General features: G+C 39.0%; 1 pseudogene; it reads right to left on the reverse strand.

Moving 5' to 3' along the window:
• The window catches only part of LOC122488184, a 134,849-nt pseudogene extending 116,898 nt beyond the window's left edge, over positions 1-17,951 (reverse strand).
• Between the last annotated feature and the right edge of the window lie 5,281 nt (positions 17,952-23,232).

Genomic DNA, 23,232 nt, shown 5'->3' on the forward strand with positions numbered 1-23,232 from the left:
TTCCCAGTGCTCTCAGGTCAAATTGCATTCTTCTGGTCCTGAGACTATTGAAGGACCCAGAGAGGTAGTCATTTCCTATGGGGCTGTGAGCGTGTGAGTGTATGTGTGTGGTCGGGAATGGGGGGCTGTGGGGAGTGGATCATCTGTGGTCTTTACCTACTCAACATTCAACCTCCTTTCTTCCACTCACTTCATGTGATGTAGATGTGTGTTGGAGGGCAGAAAGTTCTCTTGATCTTTTTCAGACAGAGTCAAGTGACCCCAATCTGAAGGGCATATTTGAACCCATGGTTATAATGCTTAGTTCAGAGATGAGTGTAGGATCCAAGTTAGTCCAATAAGACTCATTCCTTGCTAATGGGATCAGTTGCTAAGGAGGTTGGAGCAGAAAGTAAGGCTGCAGCTGTCAGTCTAGGCCCTGATTAGAGAAAAGAAAACCAATACAATGAAAGCACAGCCACAATATGGAGAGAAACGGAGTCTTACCATTCTATGAGCATCTGGAGAAAAAAAAAAAACGATTTAAAAAACAACTTCTTCGTCTTCCTCCTCCTCTTTTTATTCTCCTTCTCCTCCCCCGCCCGCCCCCAAATCTACTTCTGGGATTTTAAGCATATGAGCCTGTTCCACTGTAGGTTTTCTTAAGTCACTTTGAGTGGGGTACTTATCACACATAATTATCCTGATTATCTAGGAGTTTATCATAATAGGAAGGTATTTCCTAGGGTGCCTGGGTGGTTCAGTCTGTTAAGTCTCTGACTCTTGATTTTGGCTCAGGTCCTGATCTCACAGTCTTGAGATCTCACTCAGAGTAGGGACCTGCAGTGGACTCTGTGCTGTTTGTGGAGCCTGCTTGAGATTATTCTCTCTCCCCTGCTCCTCCTCCTCTCTCCCTCTCTCTCTCAAAAAAACTATATCTATATCTATATCTATATCTATATCTATATCTATATCTATATCTATATCTATATATATCTATATTCTTTCTTTCTTTCTTTCTTTCTTTCTTTCTTTCTTTCTTTCTTTCTTTCTTTCTTTCTCTCGCTCTCGCTCTCTGTTTCTTTCTTTCTCTTTCTCCCCCTCTTTCTTTCAGCAAGTCTCTTCCCTGATCTTCATGTTTGCTCCAGGAAGGACCACAGTCTCCTGCTTCTATAGAGCCCAAGGCATATTTCTTCTCCATGTTGCAAAAGTAGTTGGTCCATTCTTTTGCACATTGTCTCCTTGCCCTCTTCCTCCACAAGTCAGCATGTGCTTGTTATACAGCTGCAAGTGGTAGGAGAGGAAGAACTGAGCCCATTCTCAGGCTACTGATGCCAAGGCTTTTGTGTGCATTAGAAACTACCACTCCCTCTAAAACCATCACCTCGGGCATGGGGTGGTTCTTTGCAGCCTAGGCTGTATCTTCACCTTGAATTGAAGATCTCGAAGTCAGCCAGAGGACACTGTGCAGAATACAAATGACACCCTATCCTGAGGTCCCCATAGTACTAAGAAGCCAAGACCTGGAGCCATGAGGTAGAAAGAAGCTCTCTTCTCTCCACACCCACTGTTACTGCGGTCTGTTCCTAAGGTTGATGGCTGCTGATGTTGTATGTCTCTGGGGCATCTCCACACTGTACATACCACTGTGGTCTTGGCAGTGATCACAAATGTTGATGATAGTTGGAAAGATTGTGATGAAATTCACATTTCCCAGCATTGTTTAGGTCTTAAGCTGGTATCTTTTCAGGAGGGCCTTCCTGAGTTTGATTTGGGGATCTCTACAGGAAATCTCTGTTGATGAAAGTCAAAGTCAGCTGTTTAAGTAGTCTAGTTGGAGGCCATTTGGCAATTGGCCATTGGAAGATAACAAAGTATAGGGTAAAGCAGGACATTTGGCATATCTCCCCTGCCATTTGCCAGTGACATTTTCAGGGGTCAGTCTAGGGGACCCTACTGTCCTTTGGTTATTTCAGTGTCTAGCACTCCCAGGGGAGACCCTCATCACTGTGTGGGACATGGAGGGAGGGAAAGAACTTCCACTGGGAAGTCACCAGTGGTAGGCAAGGGCTTTGGAGGTGCAGGGGATATAGGCACTGCAGTGGATTCAGGGAGATAGGACCCTAAAAGAATGGGGGTGGTTAGGAGATTGGGCGAAGTTCCAGAGGCAATAGTGGGGAACATGCTAACGGTGGGAGCGGTGCTCGGGTGCTGGGTCCTAGCACTTGTCCTACCTTTGTCCAGGCAGAGAGGGGACCAGACCTGGCAAGGAGCAGGTGGCACAACCAGAAACCGCTTTCTTCCTACTTCTTGACTAGTGCATTCCAGCCTCACTGAGTTTTCTCTTGCTACAACATGCTATTTCTACTTCCAGGCCTTTGCACTAGCTTCTTTCTCTGTCTGGGATTCTCTTCCTCAGTGAGTGCCTCTCACTAATACCTGCTTTTCATCAGTCAGCTTCCATTTTAAATGCCACTTCCTTCAAGAGACTTATTTCTTAACCACTCAACCTAATACAGCTACCAATGCACATGATTCTGTATCATCAATGACCTATTTTTAAATTGCAAAATATGTTTACTATAAGTAGCTCTTCATATTTATGTATTTATTTATTTATTTGCTACTTAATTGTCTGTCTTTCCAAAATAGTACATAAGTTTCTCAAGAATAAGAATCTTTTCTGACTTGTTCATTTAAGTATCCCTAGTATATAGAACAGTGCTGAGTAGTGTTGTTTGAATGGAAAAATACCCAACTTTAGTATTCCAAAGTGGTTTCCCAAGGCCATCTTGAAGGAGGTAGCCCAAGTTAACTTCCTTAGAAAAAATATGAAGGCAGAGGGCAGAGCCATGCATTGTATTAGTTTAAGTGACACGTGTATCCGTATTAAAGAATTAATTTGTTTTTACTGTGTATCTTCTTAAATATTTATAAGCAGAAAATTGGTTATAATCTCCTGTATTTACTACTCATGTAAAACAAATGAAGTAATCTAATGTAATTAAGGCATTTACCTGTTGGATTATTTTGTGCATTTCTCCCATCCAAGTACTAACCAGGCCCAACCCTGCTTAGCTTCCGATATCAGACAAGATCGGGCGCATTCGGGGTGGTATGGCCATAGACTATTTTGTTCATTTCTATCCAGCTCAAGATCTTTGAGGGCAGGGCCCATATTTAATTTGCTTACTAACCCATCATCTGTGCTTTTACATTCCTGGGACACAGATGTAGCATTGAAAATATCTGTTGTGAATTAGTGTTGAAAAGCAAATAAAGGCATAGTTCATGCCATCAAGGGAGTTGTCCAATAGGATAAGCTTAAAGACACAAATCAGCTGTCCATCCATTTTCTGGAATACTCCTCTAATGAACTCTGAGCTTCCTTACTAGTAGCATCTGTTGGTGCTAACTTACGCCACATAACTATTATAATGTGCTAATTCCTGAACACATGACAATGACTCATTAAACCCTTAAAACAAACTTAAGAAATATATGCTATTATTATTCTCTTATTAAGAGATGAGGATGAGGAGGAACAGATAGATTATCTGGCCACAGCTAGTAAGTAGCAAGAGCTGGGATTTGAAGTCAGTCTGATTGTATCCAGTCTGAGTTCCATTGCCTGCAGTTAACGAATGAGTGAATAATCCTGTGTCATTAGCTGTGGCCAGGGTCTCAGAATCACAAGTTATATCCCATTAGCGTACAATAGATTTGACTTAGTTAGGTGGCATTTTTAACAAGATAATCCACTCCTACTACCGGATACAATGGCTTTAGACAGTTTTGTTTTTTTTCACCTAAGTTACTTAAAATTGAAGGTAAAAGGAACTGTAGGAGTACCCTTGTCCTACTCTTTCATTTTACAACTGAGGAATCTAAAACTGGGAGGAGATTGAAGTCACATGGTTATGTAGTGGCAAAACCAGGAGAAGAAACTAGAAGCCTTTTGCTCTCTAAATTCTGTTCACATTTAATGCCAGGGGAAATTGACTGTTTTCTTTCCTGTAGCAGAAAAGAAAAGCAGATAACTAAACATTTTTGTTGTTGTTGTTGTTCTACTTTTCTTTACCTTTAGAATTATTGCCAGAATATGACGATCTGCTCACTAGTTCTTTTTTTTTTTTTTTTTTTTTTGGGCTTGTATCTTTTTTTTTTTTTTTTCCTCTGAATGTCAATTACTTTATTTTTTTTTTTTCTGAAATTTATTGACAAATTGGTTTCCATACATCACCCAGTGCTCATCCCAAAAGGTGCCCTCCTCAATACCCATCACCCACCCTCTCCTCCCTCCCACCCCCCATCAACACTCAGTTTGTTCTCAGTTTTTAACAGTCTCTTATGTTTTGGCTCTCTCCCATTCTAACCTCTTTTTTTTTTTTTTTTCCTTCCCCTCCCCCATGGGTTCCTGTTCAGTTTCTCAGGATCCACATAAGAGTGAAACCATATGGTATCTGTCTTTCTCTGTATGGCTTATTTCACTTAGCATCACACTCTCCAGTTCCATCCACGTTGCTACAAAAGGCCATATTTCATTTTTTCTCATTACCATGTAATATTCCATTGTGTATATAAACCACAATTTCTTTATCCATTCATCAGTTGATGGACATTTAGGCTCTTTCCATAATTTGGCTATTGTTGAGAGTGCTGCTATGAACATTGGGGTACAAGTGGCCCTATGCATCAGTGCTCCTGTATCCCTTGGATAAATTCCTAGCAGTGCTATTGCTGGGTCATAGGGTAGGTCTATTTTTAATTTTCTGAGGAACCTCCACACTGCTTTCCAGAGCGGCTGCACCAATTTGCATTCCCACCAACAGTGCAAGAGGGTTCCCGTTTCTCCACATCCTCGCCAGCATCTATAGTCTCCTGATTTGTTCATTTTGGCCACTCTGACTGGCGTGAGGTGATACCTGAGTGTGGTTTTGATTTGTATTTCCCTGATAAGGAGCGACGCTGAACATCTTTTCATGTGCCTGTTGGCCATCCGGATGTCTTCTTTAGAGAAGTGTCTATTCATGTTTTCTGCCCATTTCTTCACTGGGTTATTTGTTTTTCGGGTGTGGAGTTTGGTGAGCTCTTTATAGATTTTGGATACTAGCCCTTTGTCCGATATGTCATTTGCGAATATCTTTTCCCATTCCGTTGGTTGCCTTTTAGTTTTGTTGGTTGTTTCCTTTGCTGTGCAGAAGCTTTTTATCTTCATAAGGTCCCAGTAATTCACTTTTGCTTTTAATTCCCTTGCCTTTGGGGATGTGTCGAGTAAGAGATTGCTACGGCTGAGGTCAGAGAGGTCTTTTCCTGCTTTCTCCTCTAAGGTTTTGATGGTTTCCTGTCTCACATTTAGGTCCTTTATCCATTTTGAGTTTATTTTTGTGAATGGTGTGAGAAAGTGGTCTAGTTTCAACCTTCTGCATGTTGCTGTCCAGTTCTCCCAGCACCATTTGTTAAAGAGGCTGTCTTTTTTCCATTGGATGTTCTTTCCTGCTTTGTCAAAGATGAGTTGGCCATACGTTTGTGGGTCTAGTTCTGGGGTTTCTATTCTATTCCATTGGTCTATGTGTCTGTTTTGGTGCCAATACCATGCTGTCTTGATGATGACAGCTTTGTAGTAGAGGCTAAAGTCTGGGATTGTGATGCCTCCTGCTTTGGTCTTCTTCTTCAAAATTCCTTTGGCTATTCGGGGCCTTTTGTGGTTCCATATGAATTTTAGGATTGCTTGTTCTAGTTTCGAGAAGAATGCTGGTGCAATTTTGATTGGGATTGCATTGAATGTGTAGATAGCTTTGGGTAGTATTGACATTTTGACAATATTTATTTTTCCAATCCATGAGCAGGGAATGTCTTTCCATTTCTTTAAATCTTCTTCAATTTCCTTCAGAAGCTTTCTATAGTTTTCAGCATACAGATCCTTTACATCTTTGGTTAGATTTATTCCTAGGTATTTTATGCTTCTTGGTGCAATTGTGAATGGGATCAGTTTCTTTATTTGTCTTTCTGTTGCTTCATTGTTAGTGTATAAGAATGCAACTGATTTCTGTACATTGATTTTGTATCCTGCAACTTTGCTGAATTCCTGTATCAGTTCTAGCAGACTTTTGGTGGAGTCTATCGGATTTTCCATGTATAATATCATGTCATCTGCAAAAAGCGAAAGCTTGACTTCATCTTTGCCAATTTTGATGCCTTTGATTTCCTTTTGTTGTCTGATTGCTGATGCTAGAACTTCCAGCACTATGTTAAACAGCAGCGGTGAGAGTGGGCATCCTTGTCGTGTTCCTGATCTCAGGGAAAAAGCTCTCAGTTTTTCCCCGTTGAGGATGATGTTAGCTGTGGGCTTTTCATAAATGGCTTTTATGATCTTTAAGTATGTTCCTTCTATCCCGACTTTCTCAAGGGTTTTTATTAAGAAAGGGTGCTGGATTTTGTCGAAGGCCTTTTCTGCATCGATTGACAGGATCATATGGTTCTTCTCTCTTTTTTTGTTAATGTGATGTATCACGTTGATTGATTTGCGAATGTTGAACCAGCCCTGCATCCCAGGAATGAATCCCACTTGATCATGGTGAATAATTCTTTTTATATGCCGTTGAATTCGATTTGCTAGTATCTTATTGAGAATTTTTGCATCCATATTCATCAGGGATATTGGCCTGTAGTTCTCTTTTTTTACTGGGTCTCTGTCTGGTTTAGGAATCAAAGTAATACTGGCTTCATAGAATGAGTCTGGAAGTTTTCCTTCCCTTTCTATTTCTTGGAATAGCTTGAGAAGGATAGGTATTATCTCTGCTTTAAACGTCTGGTAGAACTCCCCTGGGAAGCCATCTGGTCCTGGACTCTTATTTGTTGGGAGATTTTTGATAACCGATTCAATTTCTTCGCTGGTTATGGGTCTGTTCAAGCTTTCTATTTCCTCCTGATTGAGTTTTGGAAGCGTGTGGGTGTTCAGGAATTCGTCCATTTCTTCCAGGTTGTCCAATTTGTTGGCATATAAGTTTTCATAGTATTCCCTGATAATTGTTTGTATCTCTGAGGGATTGGTTGTAATAATTCCATTTTCATTCATGATTTTATCTATTTGGGTCATCTCCCTTTTCTTTTTGAGAAGCCTGGCTAGAGGTTTGTCAATTTTGTTTATTTTTTCAAAAAACCAACTCTTGGTTTCGTTGATCTGCTCTACAGTTTTTTTAGTTTCTATATTGTTTATTTCTGCTCTGATCTTTATTATTTCTCTTCTTCTGCTGGGCTTAGGCTGCCTTTGCTGTTCTGCTTCTAGTTCCTTTAGGTGTGCTGTTAGATTTTGTATTTGGGATTTTTCTTGTTTCTTGAGATAGGCCTGGATTGCAATGTATTTTCCTCTCAGGACTGCCTTTGCTGCGTCCCAAAGCGTTTGGATTGTTGTATTTTCATTTTCGTTTGTTTCCATATATTTTTTAATTTCTTCTCTAATTGCCTGGTTGACCCACTCATTCGTTAGTAGGGTGTTCTTTAACCTCCATGCTTTTGGAGGTTTTCCAGACTTTTTCCTGTGGTTGATTTCAAGCTTCATAGCATTGTGGTCTGAAAGTAAGCATGGTATAATTTCAATTCTTGTAAACTTATGAAGGGCTGTTTTGTGACCCAGTATATGATCTATCTTGGAGAATGTTCCATGTGCACTCGAGAAGAAAGTATATTCTGTTGCTTTGGGATGCAGAGTTCTAAATATATCTGTCAAGTCCATCTCATCCAATGTCTCATTCAGGGCCCTTGTTTCTTTATTGACCGTGTGTCTAGATGATCTATCCATTTCTGTAAGTGGTGTTAAAGTCCCCTGCAATTACCACATTCTTATCAATAAGGTTGCTTCTGTTTATGAGTAATTGTTTTATATATTTGGGGGCTCCGGTATTCGGTGCATAGACATTGATAATTGTTAGCTCTTCCTGATGGATAGACCCTGTAACTATTATATAATGTCCTTCTTCATCTCTTGTTACAGCCTTTAATTTAAAGTCTAGTTTGTCTGATATAAGTATGGCTACTCCAGCTTTCTTTTGGCTTCCAGTCGCATGATAAATAGTTCTCCATCCCCTCACTCTCAATCTAAAGGTGTCCTCAGGTCTAAAATGAGTCTCTTGTAGACAGCAAATAGATGGGTCTTGTTTTTTTATCCATTCTGATACCCTATGTCTTTTGGTTGGCGCATTTAATCCATTTACATTCAGTGTTATTATAGAAAGATACGGGTTTAGAGTCATTGTGATGTCTGTATGTTTTATGCTTATAGTGATGTCTCTGGGACTTTGTCTCACAGGGTCCCCCTTAGGATCTCTTGTAGGGCTGGTTTAGTGGTGACAAATTCCTTCAGTTTTTGTTTGTTTGGGAAGACCTTTATCTCTCCTTCTATTCTAAATGACAGACTTGCTGGATAAAGGATTCTTGGCTGCATATTTTTTCTGTCTAGCACCCTGAAAATCTCTTGCCAATTCTTTCTGGCCTGCCAAGTTTCAAAAGAGAGATCAGTCACGAGTCTTATAGGTCTCCCTTTATATGTGAGGGCACGTTTACCCCTTGCTGCTTTCAGAATTTTCTCTTTATCCTTGTATTTTGCCAGTTTCACTATGATATGTCGTGCAGAAGATCGATTCAAGTTACGTCTGAAGGGAGTTCTCTGTGCCTCTTGGATTTCAATGCCTTTTTCCTTCCCCAGTTCAGGGAAGTTCTCAGCTATGATTTCTTCAAGTACCCCTTCAGCACCTTTCCCTCTCTCTTCCTCCTCTGGGATACCAATTATGCGTATATTATTTCTTTTTAGTGTATCACTTAATTCTCTAATTTTCCCCTCATACTCCTGGATTTTTTTATCTCTCTTTTTCTCAGCTTCCTCTTTTTCCATAACTTTATCTTCTAGTTCACCTATTCTCTCCTCTGCCTCTTCAAGCCGAGCTGTGGTGGTTTCCATTTTGTTATGCATTTCGTTTAAAGTGTTTTTCAGCTCCTCGTGACTGTTCCTTAGTCCCTTGATCTCTGTAGCAAGAGATTCTCTGCTGTCCTGTATACTGTTTTCAAGCCCAGCGATTAATTTTATGACTATTATTCTAAATTCACTTTCTGTTATATTATTTAAATCCTTTTTGATCAGCTCATTAGCTGTTGTTATTTCCTGGAGATTCTTCTGAGGGGAGTTCTTCCGCTTGGTCATTTTGGATAGTCCCTGGCGTGGTGAGGACCTGCAGGGCACTTCCCCTGTGCTGTGGTGTATACCTGGAGTTGGTGGGCGGGGCCGCAGTCAGACCTGATGTCTGCCCCCAGCCCACCGCTGGGGCCACAGTCAGACTGGTGTGTGCCTTCTCTTCCCCTCTCCTAGGGGCGGGATTCACTGTGGGGTGGTGTGGCTCGTCTGGGCTACTTGCACCCTGCCAGGCTTGTGATGCTGGGGATCTGGCGTATTAGCTGGGGTGGGTAGGCAAGGTGCTCGGGGGCAGGAGGGGCAGGCTTAGATTGCTTCTCCTTAGGTGATCCACTTCAGGAGGGGCCCTGTGGCCGCGGGAGGGAGTCAGATCCGCTGCCGGAGGTTTGGCTCCGCAGAAGCGCAGAGTTGGGTGTTTGCGCGGAGCAAGTTCCCTGGCAGGAACCGGTTCCCTTTGGGATTTCGGCTGGGGGATGGGCAGGGGAAATGGCGCTGGCGAGCGCCTTTGTTCCCCACCAAACTGAGCTCTGTTGTCCGGGGGCTCAGCAGCTCTCCCTCCCTTTGTCCTCCAGCCTTCCCGCTTTCCGAGCAGAGCTGTTAATTTCTGACCTCCCAGACGCTAAGTCGCGCTTGCTGTCGGAACACAGTCCGCCCGGCCCCTCCGCTTTTGCAAGCCCGACTCGGGGGCTCTGCTTGGCAGGCCAGCCGCCCCTCCGCCCCGGCTCCCTCCCGCCAGTCCGTGGAGCGCGCACCGCCTCGCCGCCCTTCCTACCCTCTTCCGTGGGCCTCTCGTCTGCGTTTGGCTCCGGCGACTCTGTTCTGCTAATCCTCTGGCGGTTTTCTGGGTTATTTAGGCAGGTGTAGATGGAATCTAAGTGATCAGCAGGACGTGCGGTGAGCCCAGCGTCCTCCTAAGCCGCCATCTTTGCTCACTAGTTCTTGAAAGTACAATCCTTCTGTGTCTTTCAGATGATCCAGAATGTTTTTCATTTATGCATACATACATCCACTCACTTTTTCAGCCCTTTATTTATTAATCAAGGATTACTTATACACTATACACTTATATACTATGTGCAAAGGTAAGTAGGAAAGAAAGAATAGTCCACTGTGATTTTAGTAATATTGAGTCTATCTTCTGTTTTATTTTCTCATTTGTCTAAAGTCCTTTCAAGGGTATACAGCTTATAATTCCTAAATGACATAAATATAAAATACACACACACAAAATAGCATCAATGTGAAAATTTGCTGTCGACTCTAGTACCTAGCTATTATTGTCTTAAAATCGGTTTGTTTCTATGTCTCTCAATATGACTAGCTAACACTATTGCATGCCTAATATATAACAAGCATTCTATTAAATTCTCCTTGTATATTACCTAATTTAATTCCCTAAAGAGTTCCACAAACAAATATTTTATTATCCATATTTACAGCTTTATATCACATTCTTAGTAAATGGTAAAGCCAGGATTTAAATCAAAAAATGATTTTCTCTAAAGAGGTTTTGCTTAATGACATCATCAAACTATCTTTAAAATTGTTAGCATATATAGAATATATCCCCAAACTTTGACAGAGAATGTTTAGGAATCTGAGTTATTTTACACTAAAACTAAGAAAACACATTTCTTTTCATTTTCTTCTAACAAGTACACCTTTACCTCCCCTTTGTATAATTTCCTACAAAATTTTGCCCAGTTAGTGATATAGCCATAAATTTATTTAATCCACTAATAAGCAATGATGTCACATTTGGAAATGTTAGAGGAGACTTACACACTGTAACTTTTTTACTCCTTAAATGCAGTCCTATTTTAGAAAATGGTGTTGCAGGATTGTGCTTATTCACGTTCTGTATCATTTTTCACAGTCCTGTTTTTTAAGGGAATTAACAGGTTGAGAAATGGTCTGAGTAAAGGTAGCTATTCTCCTCTGTGTGTCTGAAGATTGAAGAAGGCATAAATAGCAGTCTACTTCCTTGATTTATTCTGAACTCTGAGACAACTGAGGCCCATATACATTATAAAGTGGTTGGCTCCAGTGGTGTTATTAAATTCTTTGTAGGATGCAAGCATTGCTCATTGGGTCTTCTTGTGTTTGAATTTCATTTAAATGACACACATATATATATATGTATATATATATATATATATGTTTATATATAATTTCAGCCTCATGGGTAAGACTTGGAACAAACAACTTCCGTTACACCTAATAGATACAGTCTGTGAGGTATATTGGATGTACACTGTTCATCAAAATATTGGTAAATTGACCTACATTTTTTAAGTTCAAAAATATAAACTTCAGTGTGTATCAGGAAACATATATTGTCAGTTATCCTTGCATTTCTCAGTGTTAAGTAGTTGTATTATGCAAGATGAATGAGTCTGTAAATGCAAGGTAGATGTGACTGCATTTGGACTTTCTAAAAGAATTGTAGGCAATGTATGCTCAGAAACCACCTGCTGTTTTGGAAATAGACTTTGGAGTTGATGGTTGAAGTTATAGATTTTTTTCTAAAGCAGCATAGAAGTAACAAGGATTTGGCTGAGGATAAAGACATTTTCCTTCTATGCCACCACTAACTGCTTTCTAAATATTTATTCTTAAATACAATGTTCATATAATATGTAAGAAACAAGTTGGTGCTCTCTTAGTTACACTGTGTATTTAACATGAACTCAAAAATGAAACACATCTCAATCCATAACCTCCCCACTTACTGGTTAAAGAGTCAGAGTTAAGGAGACTCATGTGGCATTCTTGACCTCATTTTCATTCTTGTGTTTCATAACTTCTGGCCTTCAGCTCCTTATTTGCATAGACAATAGTGTCTAGTAATCAATCAACATGTTGTACATTCTATAATGACCATGTAATTAGCACGCCCTCTGCATTATTTCTGACCCCTTACAGAGAGCATAGAGATGTTGATTGCTTTGAACATGGAGACATATGACTTTGGGAGCACGATAGGGCAAATTGAAAAATTACAATTCATACTGGCTCCTAGATTTATTGTTTCTGTTTTTGGAAAGAAAAATGAGTTTCCTATTAGTTGTTGTAGTGTTCACTTATTTTTCAAAGCCATTTGAAATTAGTAAGATATTTAGTTGTTTACTAAATCTTACCTAATTATTTTTTTCCTAGGGGGAAAGTAGTATAGATTTGAAGTCCATTAAATAATACTTAATTTATTCTTTTATCTGAATTTAGGATTAAATGTCACTTTTGGTTTTTATCCATATTTATTCTATTTGAGAGCAACGTTTTCTCAAATACCTCAGTTACCTTCAGATAAGCTATTTTCTAAGGGATACACATTAACTCCTTCAAAATCAGAGATATCGTGTGGTAGCTGCCTTAAGGGCATCTCTGAAGCACCTAATATTTTTGCAAAGATTGATTTAGATGAAGCATGAATACTCACACAAAATACCAATACTGACTAATTATTCCTTCCTTTAGGACACAGATGTTTACCATGACATACCCTTGTTCCCTTCATTGCTAGAGGTATTGCCATAGATAGTAAAATAAGTGAAATCAGAATTTGTTTGTACTGCCAGGCTCCATCATCCATCATCCAAAGTGTATTTGATTTTTGTCATATTTTGCTAAGAAATTATTAATGCTGGTTTGACTGAATTAAAATATGTCATTTGTATCTGAAATAGCAAAATGAAATCCTGAGGAATGATGAGTTGCTGGAAAGATAATTGGAATGAGTAGAATATCTTAATTTATCATATTAAGAAATTTATTTCTATGCCTTCAATCTGTATTCATATATACTGGCTCCAAATGTAATAACATATACTCCCCTAGCATTAGATTTCTTTCAAGGGAATATGTTTTTCTATGACTCTTGTTTTATGACTAAAGAAAGAATAAAAAAATATATTTAGAATAACTAAAATTAAGCAAAAGGTCAGTCCAAGAACATCCTCCATGCTTATATGATTAATTCTAAGGTATACATGTATAGAAAACGGGGACCATGTATGATATTCAGAATCCTAAAGATGTCCCCCTAGATTTATTTTTCTGTTTACTCAATCAAACACCAATCTAGTACTGCTGTATAGCGATTTTGCAGATGGAACTAAGATTACTGGCCAACTCATCTCAATTTGGGGAGGTAATTTTAGATTATCAGGGTGGGTCCACTGGAATCACATGGGGACCCTAAAAGCAAAGGACCACTGCAGAATATTCAGGCAGAAGAGTGGGGTAGTGTGGGGAATAAGCTTAGGAATGTCCTAGGCTTACACCAGTGGTTAACAAGGCATAAAGAAGTACAAAGCCATAGGATGCTCACACCTGATTTTGGTTTAAAAAGATCAGGACCCCAAGATAGAGCAGAGGGGTGAAAAGGCACCCAGGATAGAGAGGGGTATGCAAAGACACCCAGGATAGAGACAGGGCAAAGTCCCCCATACAAACATATATGGGGTAAGCAAGACTAGGCGTTCAGGGTGAAAACGCCCCCCAATTTAGTACTATAGAAAGGGGCTTTCACAGGAAGGAAGGACCAAATTAGGTAAGCAGGTAAATAGGGCTATATGCTGCCTAGAGCAGGGATGATTAACAAAAGAAAAGGTGCCTTGTTAACAACCCATTGGTGTAAGTCCGGGGGATTCCTAAGCTTATTCCCCACAGGGAAGAAAGATGAGGCAGAGAGAAAAGAATCCGGAGATTCAAAGATTCATCATTATTGGCTTTTAAGGGAGTCAGTAAGTAGCCTGGAAATAAGGTCTCTAGAAGGTGAGAATGACCCATGTCAGACAGCCAGCAGTGAAGTAGGGACTTCATTCCTATGACCGTATGGCACTAATGCAGTCAGCCCAGACATACTTTACTGGCCTTGGGAAGCTACAGAACAGTCAGCTCATAAATTTCTTTTGTTTTAAGCCACTAATTTTGTGGTGATTTGTTTTGATAACAATGGGGGGAGAATGCACTGTGTTTACCTGCACCCGAGATTCTTAAGTAGGCAAACCTCACATTTCTAACTCTCTTTGGAGAAGTTTCACCTCTTCGCCTTATTAGCACAGTTCTACCTTTTTAGCGATGTGTCAGGCAGTGAACTGACTCATTGAAAAGAAAAAAAAAAGCCAAGTAGAATCTAAATGACCATTTTTATTTTACTGTCAAGATTAAGTGTTTTAAATATTTTTAACTAGTGTACTGTAACCAGAGTGACCTTTTCAGAATCCACATCTCATCCAAGGTCCCATTTCCCCATCCTTCCCCACCGTCCTTCTTGCTTAAACCCTTTCAATGGCTTCCTTGTGCTGTTAGGACAATAGGACACTTAAAAAAAAAAGTTTCTGCCTGATTTGGCTTTTACTTACCTATCCAGGTTCATACTCATTTTTTTTTTATGATTCCTCCTTATGGCATGTTTTCGTTGTATCTGCATCCCTTTATCTACTTGCTGCCTGAAAGCATGCTAAATAGTTAATAGCACAGGCTCTGGAGTTATAGTCTCCTAAATTCAAGTCCTGGCCTTGCCACTTCTAGCTATGTGACCTCAGGAAAAATACTTAACTTCTCTGTGCCTCAATTGTCTCTTCAATATGAGGGGGAAGATTATACTACCAACTGTATTAGTCTACTTGGGCTGCCGTAACAAAATGCCAGAGTGAGCGACTTAAACTACAGAGATTTCTTTCTCACACTTCTGGAGCTTGGATGTACGAGATCAAGATGTCCACTGATTTTGTTCTTGGTGAGACCTCCTTACAGATATCCTTGCAGATAGCCCTTTTCTTGATGTGTTCTCCCAGGGCATCCCAGGGTGGGTATAGTAAGAGAGAGATCTTCTACTCATTTTTTTCTCATATAAGGACGTCAATCCTATAGAATTACCAATCTCCCCTTACTAAACCTTATTTAACCTTAATTGTCTGCTAAATTCCCTGTCTTCAAATACAATGAAGGTTTGGGCTCAATACATAAATTTGAAAAGAACACAATCTAGTCTATAACCCCTGCTTTAGAGGATTGTCATTTGAAATATTTATTTATTTGTGTCACTTCCATTTTTGGCATGCTGTACATTTTTTTCACTGACTCATTTAATGAGCATCTATGCAGAGTTCTGATTCCAGACATAAGCAATAAGCAGAAGTATAATTTAGATATTTTTCTTCTCATGGGGCTGAGTAACTGTACACCTACAACCACAAATGTAAAGCAGTGATAGCTATTTTTTAATTTAACAAATATTTCTTATGTATAATCAAAATATATTTGCTTCTCTATTCTACTGCTTATGTGTTTGATCAGATTCAGCAGTAAAAACAGTCAAATAATTTGGTCAAATAGCCATTTATTGATAAATTAGTCATTTGGAACTATTTCAACCAGTAGAGTTAAGTGGACTTATTTGGGATATAAACAAAGCTTTATAGTAGAAGAGTGTTTCATTTGAATGCAATGAGTCTTGTTGGGTGTTTTATTATAAGCTAAGCATATTAAAAGATTATAAGAAAAAATGCATATAAGCACTTTGCCCAGTGCATGGCACATAATGAGTGGGTTTTTTGTTGTTGTTGTTATTTGTTTGTTTTGTTTTCGGAAATACTTGATTCCTACAAAGTGTGATCATTTTTCTAGGAAACAGGACATATCATAAACATGACAAGAATGTAGTTCTTTTGGAGGAAAGGGATCTTGAACACATAGTTTGATATCAACCAGGACGGCTGCTACTAAGATTGGAGGATAAGGGGGGACCTGGGTGGCTCAGTCCATTAAGCATCCGACTTTGGCTCAGGTCATGATCCTGTGGTTCCTTAGTTCCAGCTCCATGTCAGGTTCTGTGCTGACAGCTCAGAGCCTGGAGCCTGCTTTGGATTCTGTGTCTCCCTCTCTCTCTGCCCCTCCCCACTTGGTCTCTGTCTGTCTCTCTCTCAAAACTAAACATTAAAAAATAGATTAAAAAGAGAATGGAGGATAGTAAAATAGTGATAGAAACAAGTAGGGTTGCTGAGCTACTTTTGACAGGAGGTCAGTGGAAGATCTAGGACAGGTGACAATTAGTTTATCTCCCAGTGCTCAGAGGTTGAAAAAGAGTTTGCCTAAAGCCAAGGTCTTCAGCTCTGTGATTGTCCTTTATTTTGCCAATGAACCCCCCCCCCCCTTTCTCTGTGCAATCCATTGTGGGTGTCCTTTCTTAATGGAAGATGTGTCAGAAAATGGACTTAATAATTTTGTTCAGCATCAAGTATACCAAACTGATCAGTTAGTACTATAAATGTTTATGTTACTTTGTTCTCATTTCCACCAAGAAGGACAATTAAAAAATTCTCCCTGGTGGTGGTAATATCACACATAAAACAGAATCTCAGTATGTACTTCTTTATTTCTGTTTTCTTTTGCATTAATTGCCTATTTATTGTAAAAGTCTAGTTAATTTTCACTGTACAAAATTTTGCCAGTGTTGCTTTATGTGTTTAATTACATCAATTAATTATTTGCATGATTTAACAGCCCATAGGCTACCAGAGAGATAATCGTTTTAAAAGCTTGATGTTGCTGACTCTTTCTGAAGGAAAATTGGAAAAGATTCAACTTGGAGAATGATTGAGTTCTTAGTGATATCTTCCTGTCATAAACCCAAGATATTTGAGAAAGACATGTTATAATTTTTCCACAGCATAGTGAACTGCCAGATACCAACATCTTAAAAACTTGAAGGTATTAAAAGGAGAATTGTGTACCAACAATAAAACTTCACCAATATCCTATGGTTTCTATTTTGAATAAAATAACTTTTAAACGTCCTAGCAGTCAATGGGAATTCAGAACTATTTTATTCAGTGATTCAGACAACTGGAAAAAGCATCGTTTAAATTGTAGGCATACTGTGTTTATGAAGAAGGTTCTCCAAGAAATGTTAACTGTAGTGAGCATTCTAATGATGGCTGTGCAAATATTAAACAGCCTCTACAATTATGTTTCTGTTTTCTTTTCACTATTGAATGTTTACATTCTTTAAGCATCACTGATCGATAGCTTTCATTGACTTTGTTTTCTCCTTTCTCAGCTCTTTCTTTACTTATTTTGCTTAATGCATTTCTTCACATGGCGATTTATTTATTTATTTATTTATTTATTTATTTATTTATTTCACTGTTGATGTGGGGGGAAAGATTGACCTCTTTTTATTAACAGCTTGAATTATCAGCAGGCACTGAGGTTTAGTGCCAAGTAAAGAACACACAGACGAGCTTATTTTTTATCCAGTACCACTTTTAACCTTGAATGCAGACCTCTGGGTAATGTCACACGGGATTCTTGCTGAATATTTGCTGAGGGCTTCTTTTATGCTTGTCTCAGCCTTGGTTTAAAACAACATCAGGAGAAAGGATCGCCAAACTGCTTTCAAAAAGGTCTTTTCTCATTTGCCCTTTCTCTCCCAGACTTTTTCACCACTCTCGCTTTCATGAATACTGAGCTGTGTCTTAACTCTCTACACTCTGTGTAAGGACCCAGTGGTTTTAAACATTTAAACATGACACAGAAATTCACTGTGACAGGATTCAACCCATAATCTCTATGTGCAAGTCTCCAAACCTGGTCTCCCTATTGTAATCTTCTCATTGAAAGACAAGAACATCACCATCCACTCCTTGTACAAGCCAGAAAACCAGCAGTCATCCTTGCTATCCTTCTTTTCTCTCACTGTGAAGTTCAACAAAAAATTCTGTCGCTGTTCATTCCTAAACACGCCACATTTCTTCCCAGTTCTGCCCATCTCCATGGCCATCACCACTAGTTTAGACCAAGTGTTTACTATCTCTTGTCTGGAGGGGGAAACTTCCTAACTGATTAATCCACAGTCACTTTTGGGTCTTTTTTAATTGCCGTAACATTGAATTTATCTGAATAAATATTTAATGATATCACATGCTTCATCTCATACATGAAACACTTCCATGGATTCTCGTTACAACTAATATGATCTATAAAATCCTGTTTGTTTTTGCTCCTTTTTGCAGCTTCATTTCAACCTATATGTCCCAAACACCTTTTTGGTTTTTCAATTAGACCATGCCCCTTCTATTATAAGACTTTAGCACATGCTGTTCCTTCTACTGAAAACTCTTATTTTCATCGGTACCCTCTGGCACACATACATATGTACATACATAAAATCAGTTTTTGCAAAATTACTTCCTTCTTATTTATTCATGTTTTAGATTGTAGTTACAATGCTTTCTCCCATGGACAACACTTCCTAACCTTACTAACTAGATCAGTTATCTCCTATGTGATAGTTAGCTCATGTTTCATTTTACATTTATTTCTAGGATTAATTAGGTTGTGGCTGAAATTTCTATGACAGTACGCTCCGTATTTGTTTTCATTTAATATCCGATCCTTGACATCTGGCTTACCGTCTGACATGATATCTACTCCATAAATATGTATGGAAAAAAAACTAGTCTTTGTTTAGTACACATAAAAGAAGTGCAACTCATTTTCTACCTAACATTTCTTCATGTATTTGAGGAGAACCACCATGCTTCTCATTCTGACTTGGACCTCCTTCAGGAATAATTTCCTTCATTTATTTAATCTGTCTTTATATTAAATGTTTTTGTGACCCCTTACAATTTTGATCATCCCTCCCTGAGTATTTCTTTCACTGTCTAGATGAAATATAGATAACTCTGGAAGTGGTGTGTCCAGAAATGAACCCAATATTCTACGTAACATTTTTTTTCCTGTACATATGTCTCTCACCTTCCCTGTTCATTCAGTTTTGTAGAGAATCGAAGATTAGCTCATAAAGTAGCCATTATGGAACCATTATTGGACTAGCCACCCTAATCTGTTTTTGAGGCAACTTATTTAATATTTTTGACATAATTCCCAATTAGGTTTAGTGTACAATACAATAGTTCTTTCTTATTCACTTTATTCATTTTAAACTATAGTGAACTTAGAATCATAAATATCTGAATGTAAAGATCTTTTATTTTGATGACTTTGTTTTTGAGATGAGGAAATGGAATCCAAAACAAAATTATGTGCCCAAGACCCTGGGAAACATCAAAGTTAGAACTGGAATACAGCTTTCCTGACTCCTAGCCTAGGAAAAATGTAAAGATATACCAATGTTGATTAATGATTGGAATAAAATCTTGGGAGAGCCTTTTAAAGAAAACTCTATTTTTTTCATTATTTTGTACCTATTTTATACCCACTATTCAAGATTCTGTTTCATTTTATCTGAGTTGGAATTTGGCTGTCAGCAGGAAGGAAGAAAAAATCCCATGGTGATTCTTTTAATCTTACAATTTATGTAGCTAATGTATTAAACAACTAGTATTTATTTTTATTATTATTTTTTTAATTTTTAGAGGAAGAGAAAGCATGAGTGGGGGAGAGGGGCAGGGATAATCTTAAGCACGCTCTACACTCAGCATGGAGCCTGATGTGGGACTTGATCCACAACCCTGGGATCATGACCTGAGCTGAAATCAGTAGTCAGACACTCAACCTACTGGGCCTCCCAGGTGCCCCAATGGTTAGTATTTTAGTAACCTGCTATTATAGTAGCTATTAAAATGATGATAATGGTGCCGTTGCTAATAATTAGATGCAAGAGAGAAATGCCATTCAATACTTATATAAAAATGAAACACTTCTAATTTTTAAAAAGTTTAATTATGTAGGTAGCACTGTATGAACATTTAGGAAAACTATGTTTTTCCTTTAAGCTGGGATCCCTCTGTATTAGTAGCCCCTTTGATTTCCAAGTTTTTGTTGTTGTTGTTGTTGTTTCTTTGATTAAGAGGAGTAAAACCTCCTCGTTCTATTTCTGATCCTCCCAGCCGCCAATCGTGAGAACGTATGCCACACCACCCATATGTTCGTCTCCAGATGGCTAGCCTGCTTCTCTCAGTTCCCCCACCTGCCTGGGCCAAAGACATGCTGTGCTCAGAACCCCATGTATAACAGGAAAGATGCTGGTGCCTGCTGTCATCTGTGCACTCTCATGTCCACAGCTTCACAAGAGAACAAGAGAGGAAAGAAAGAAAGGCAGGGGTGAGGGGAGCATACAGAGAGTTAAGGGAGGGGGAGAGATGGGAGGAAAAAAGCAAAGGAAAATGGGGAAAGGAGGGAGGGAAAGATTATAATTCAATAAGAAAAGTGTAGATATTTTATGATACCCCATTGTTATTTTGACAATTTAAGGAAATACGTACAGCATACTCAAATATAAAATCAGTATCCTTTAAATATAGTTATATAAATCAAAACACAAATTCTTGTTCTGACATTAGAACTAATGCTGTATTGAACTGGCCCTGGACATGAATGATGGTAGATAAAAAGCTTCAAGTGGTTTTCTGTTGTTTTTTAGGGAAGACACCATGCATTTGTGTGCCATGTGTCATATATATTGCTAAGAAATAATATGCAAGATATAAAACACATGTTGCTGATGTATATAGTCATAATGTGTTTGAGTTGCCACTCAAGCTGAAACTCTAGAATAAAAGAGAGATGACAAAAATCACAAAGGGGATTTCCTCTCTTTTAACTTTATTTCCTCTCTGATTTTCACCCAGTGTACCATCCTCAACCTACATCAGAATCACCTTGGACAGTCAAAGAGAACCATGCAGCAGTTAATCAAGGTTGTTGTAAAAGTTTGTCATAATGCCCCAAAGCCTTCCTTTCTCAAGTAAAGTAAAGCCAAATGTTATTATGTCGAGAAGAGCCTAAAGACATGTGAAGAGGAAGAAGGGAAACTGGTTGTAAGACAGTTGCAGTAATCCAGGGGAGAGATAATGGAGGACTGGAATAGGATAGTAATGATGGAGTTGGGGAGATGTGGGTGCATTCTTGACTGGTTTAAAGGTAAGACTTATAGGGGTGCCTGGGTGGCTCAGTCGGTTAAGCGGCCGACTTCAGCTCAGGTCATGATCTCGCGGTCCGTGAGTTCAAGCCCCGCGTCGGGCTCTGTGCTGACATCCCAGAACCTGGAGCCTGTTTCAGATTCTGTGTCTCCCTCTCTCTGCCCTTTTCCCACTCATGCTCTGTCTCTCTCTGTCTCAAAAATAAAATAAATGTTAAGAAAATTTTTAAAAATTTTAAAAAAAGGTAAGACTTATAGATTTTCCTTATCAATAGGCCCTAGAATGAGCCAGTAAGAGATGAGTTAAGGTTAAGTCAAATAGACTTGGCCTGAAAAACTGGACAAATGAAACGGCCCTTACTTGGGATGGGAACGAGTGTAGATGTAGAAGGCTTTGTTGGGTGGGGAGTGGGAATAGATTGGGAATTGTGTTTGAGTATGTTGATTTTGAGTTCCTGGTGGAGATTTCCATTAGGCTATGGTTGGAAGGAAAAGTCTGGGATGTTGTCATCATAGATACTATTTGAAGAAATTATGTAGGATGAGGTCCCACAGGGAATGGGTGTCATAATAAGCAATGAGGACATGAAAGTATTGTGCGATGAATGAGACACTAATATTAAGAAGTCAAGGAGCTGAAATGAAGCTGCCAAAGGAGGTTGAAAAGGAGTGGTCACTTGGTGAAAAAGTGAAGAATAGATGGTGTTCTGGAAGGCAAGTCAAAAGTTGTTTCAGGGATGGCAGAGTGATCAGTAAGTTCAGAGATAAGTGGAGAGAACATACGATTAGACTTAATAAAATGAATACAATTACTAATAAAAAGTATGGTAAAGCCCAATTATTAACTATTCATACTTATACAAATCACAGTAAAATATAAAACTAAGATAAATTCTGGAAAAGAAAAGATGATATTTTATAACAATGAATAATAACAATAGAGACAGCAGAAGACTTAGGGTCAGGAATCCTCCAAGGAAATGATCTTGAGGTGATGAAGGATGAAGAAGGTTGCGCACATGCGCACACACACACACAGTATATGTGTGTGGCACCTTAGATACAGGATTATGTATGTTTAGGAGGAGATTCTTGAGAACCACCAAAGATGAGAAGTGCACCCCATTGTATCAGGTAGGATGCTTTTGGCTGCAAGTAAGAAAGTTTCTGAATAAAAATGTGACTTACAGACTAGGAGTTGATTAATAAATCTCAAAAATAAGTGCAGTGAGAGGTAATTCCAAGGAAGTTTGTAATGACTTCATGATATCAGAGTTCGACATCACTTCTATAGGGACCCTCTTAATCTACCCCTCCACATTCACTAGACAGCTGCTGCAACTCATAGTGGCAACCACTACAAAAAATTTCTAAGGCAAGAAAGAAGCAAGGACTTTCTTCTCACATATTTCTTCCTTTCTATCAACTAATAAAATATTTCTCAGCGGCTTTCAGCCAAGTTCACTTCAGCGTACCTGATCAGAACTAGGATCACTGGCCCTTCCTAGCTGCAATGGAAGTTGGAAATCCACGTTTCAGATGATTTGAGATTCAAGTTTGAAGGCAAAATTGTCGTGTGTTGGTAAATATTTAACAAATGGCTGTTGGGAGGGGCCACATGTTTCTACATGTATAAGGGTGTTATAAATTTCATTGCTGTAAGGGATATGTAGCACAATATTTACAAATAACAATAGTATATATAGTATTTTTATGATAACTTTCCTATATCTTATTTATGTATACATAATATGTCCAACAAGTGTTTTCTTAACTTTGCATCTGTAGCTTTGTATCAAACTGTTTTTGCAGCTCATAAGCATAGTTTAGCATGAATGTCAATTGATAATTTCATATGAGCTAATGAGTGATACAAAAGTAAAACAACAGTGAAGATACATGTCAGAATTTTACCTATTTATCATTATGTGAGGGCATCTTTGCTAGATCTTGTGTGTGTGTGCGTGTGTGCCTGTGCGTGTGTGTGTGTGTGTGTGTGTGTCTGCACTTTGAAAAACACTATTGCTTTATTACCTACCAGCGGGACTGGCCTGCATGGAGCATTGGATGCTCTGGGCTCAGTGTATGCGTAGGATGTGAGGAGGAGATGCGCAGTGGGAGTTTGCTTTGAAGGAAAGGGAGTGATCTGGAGGCCAGGCCCAGGAGCCCCTCAGAT

Source organism: Prionailurus bengalensis, chromosome A2 (genome assembly GCF_016509475.1).
Source record: "Prionailurus bengalensis isolate Pbe53 chromosome A2, Fcat_Pben_1.1_paternal_pri, whole genome shotgun sequence".
In the NCBI taxonomy this organism is placed as follows: domain Eukaryota; kingdom Metazoa; phylum Chordata; class Mammalia; order Carnivora; family Felidae; genus Prionailurus; species Prionailurus bengalensis.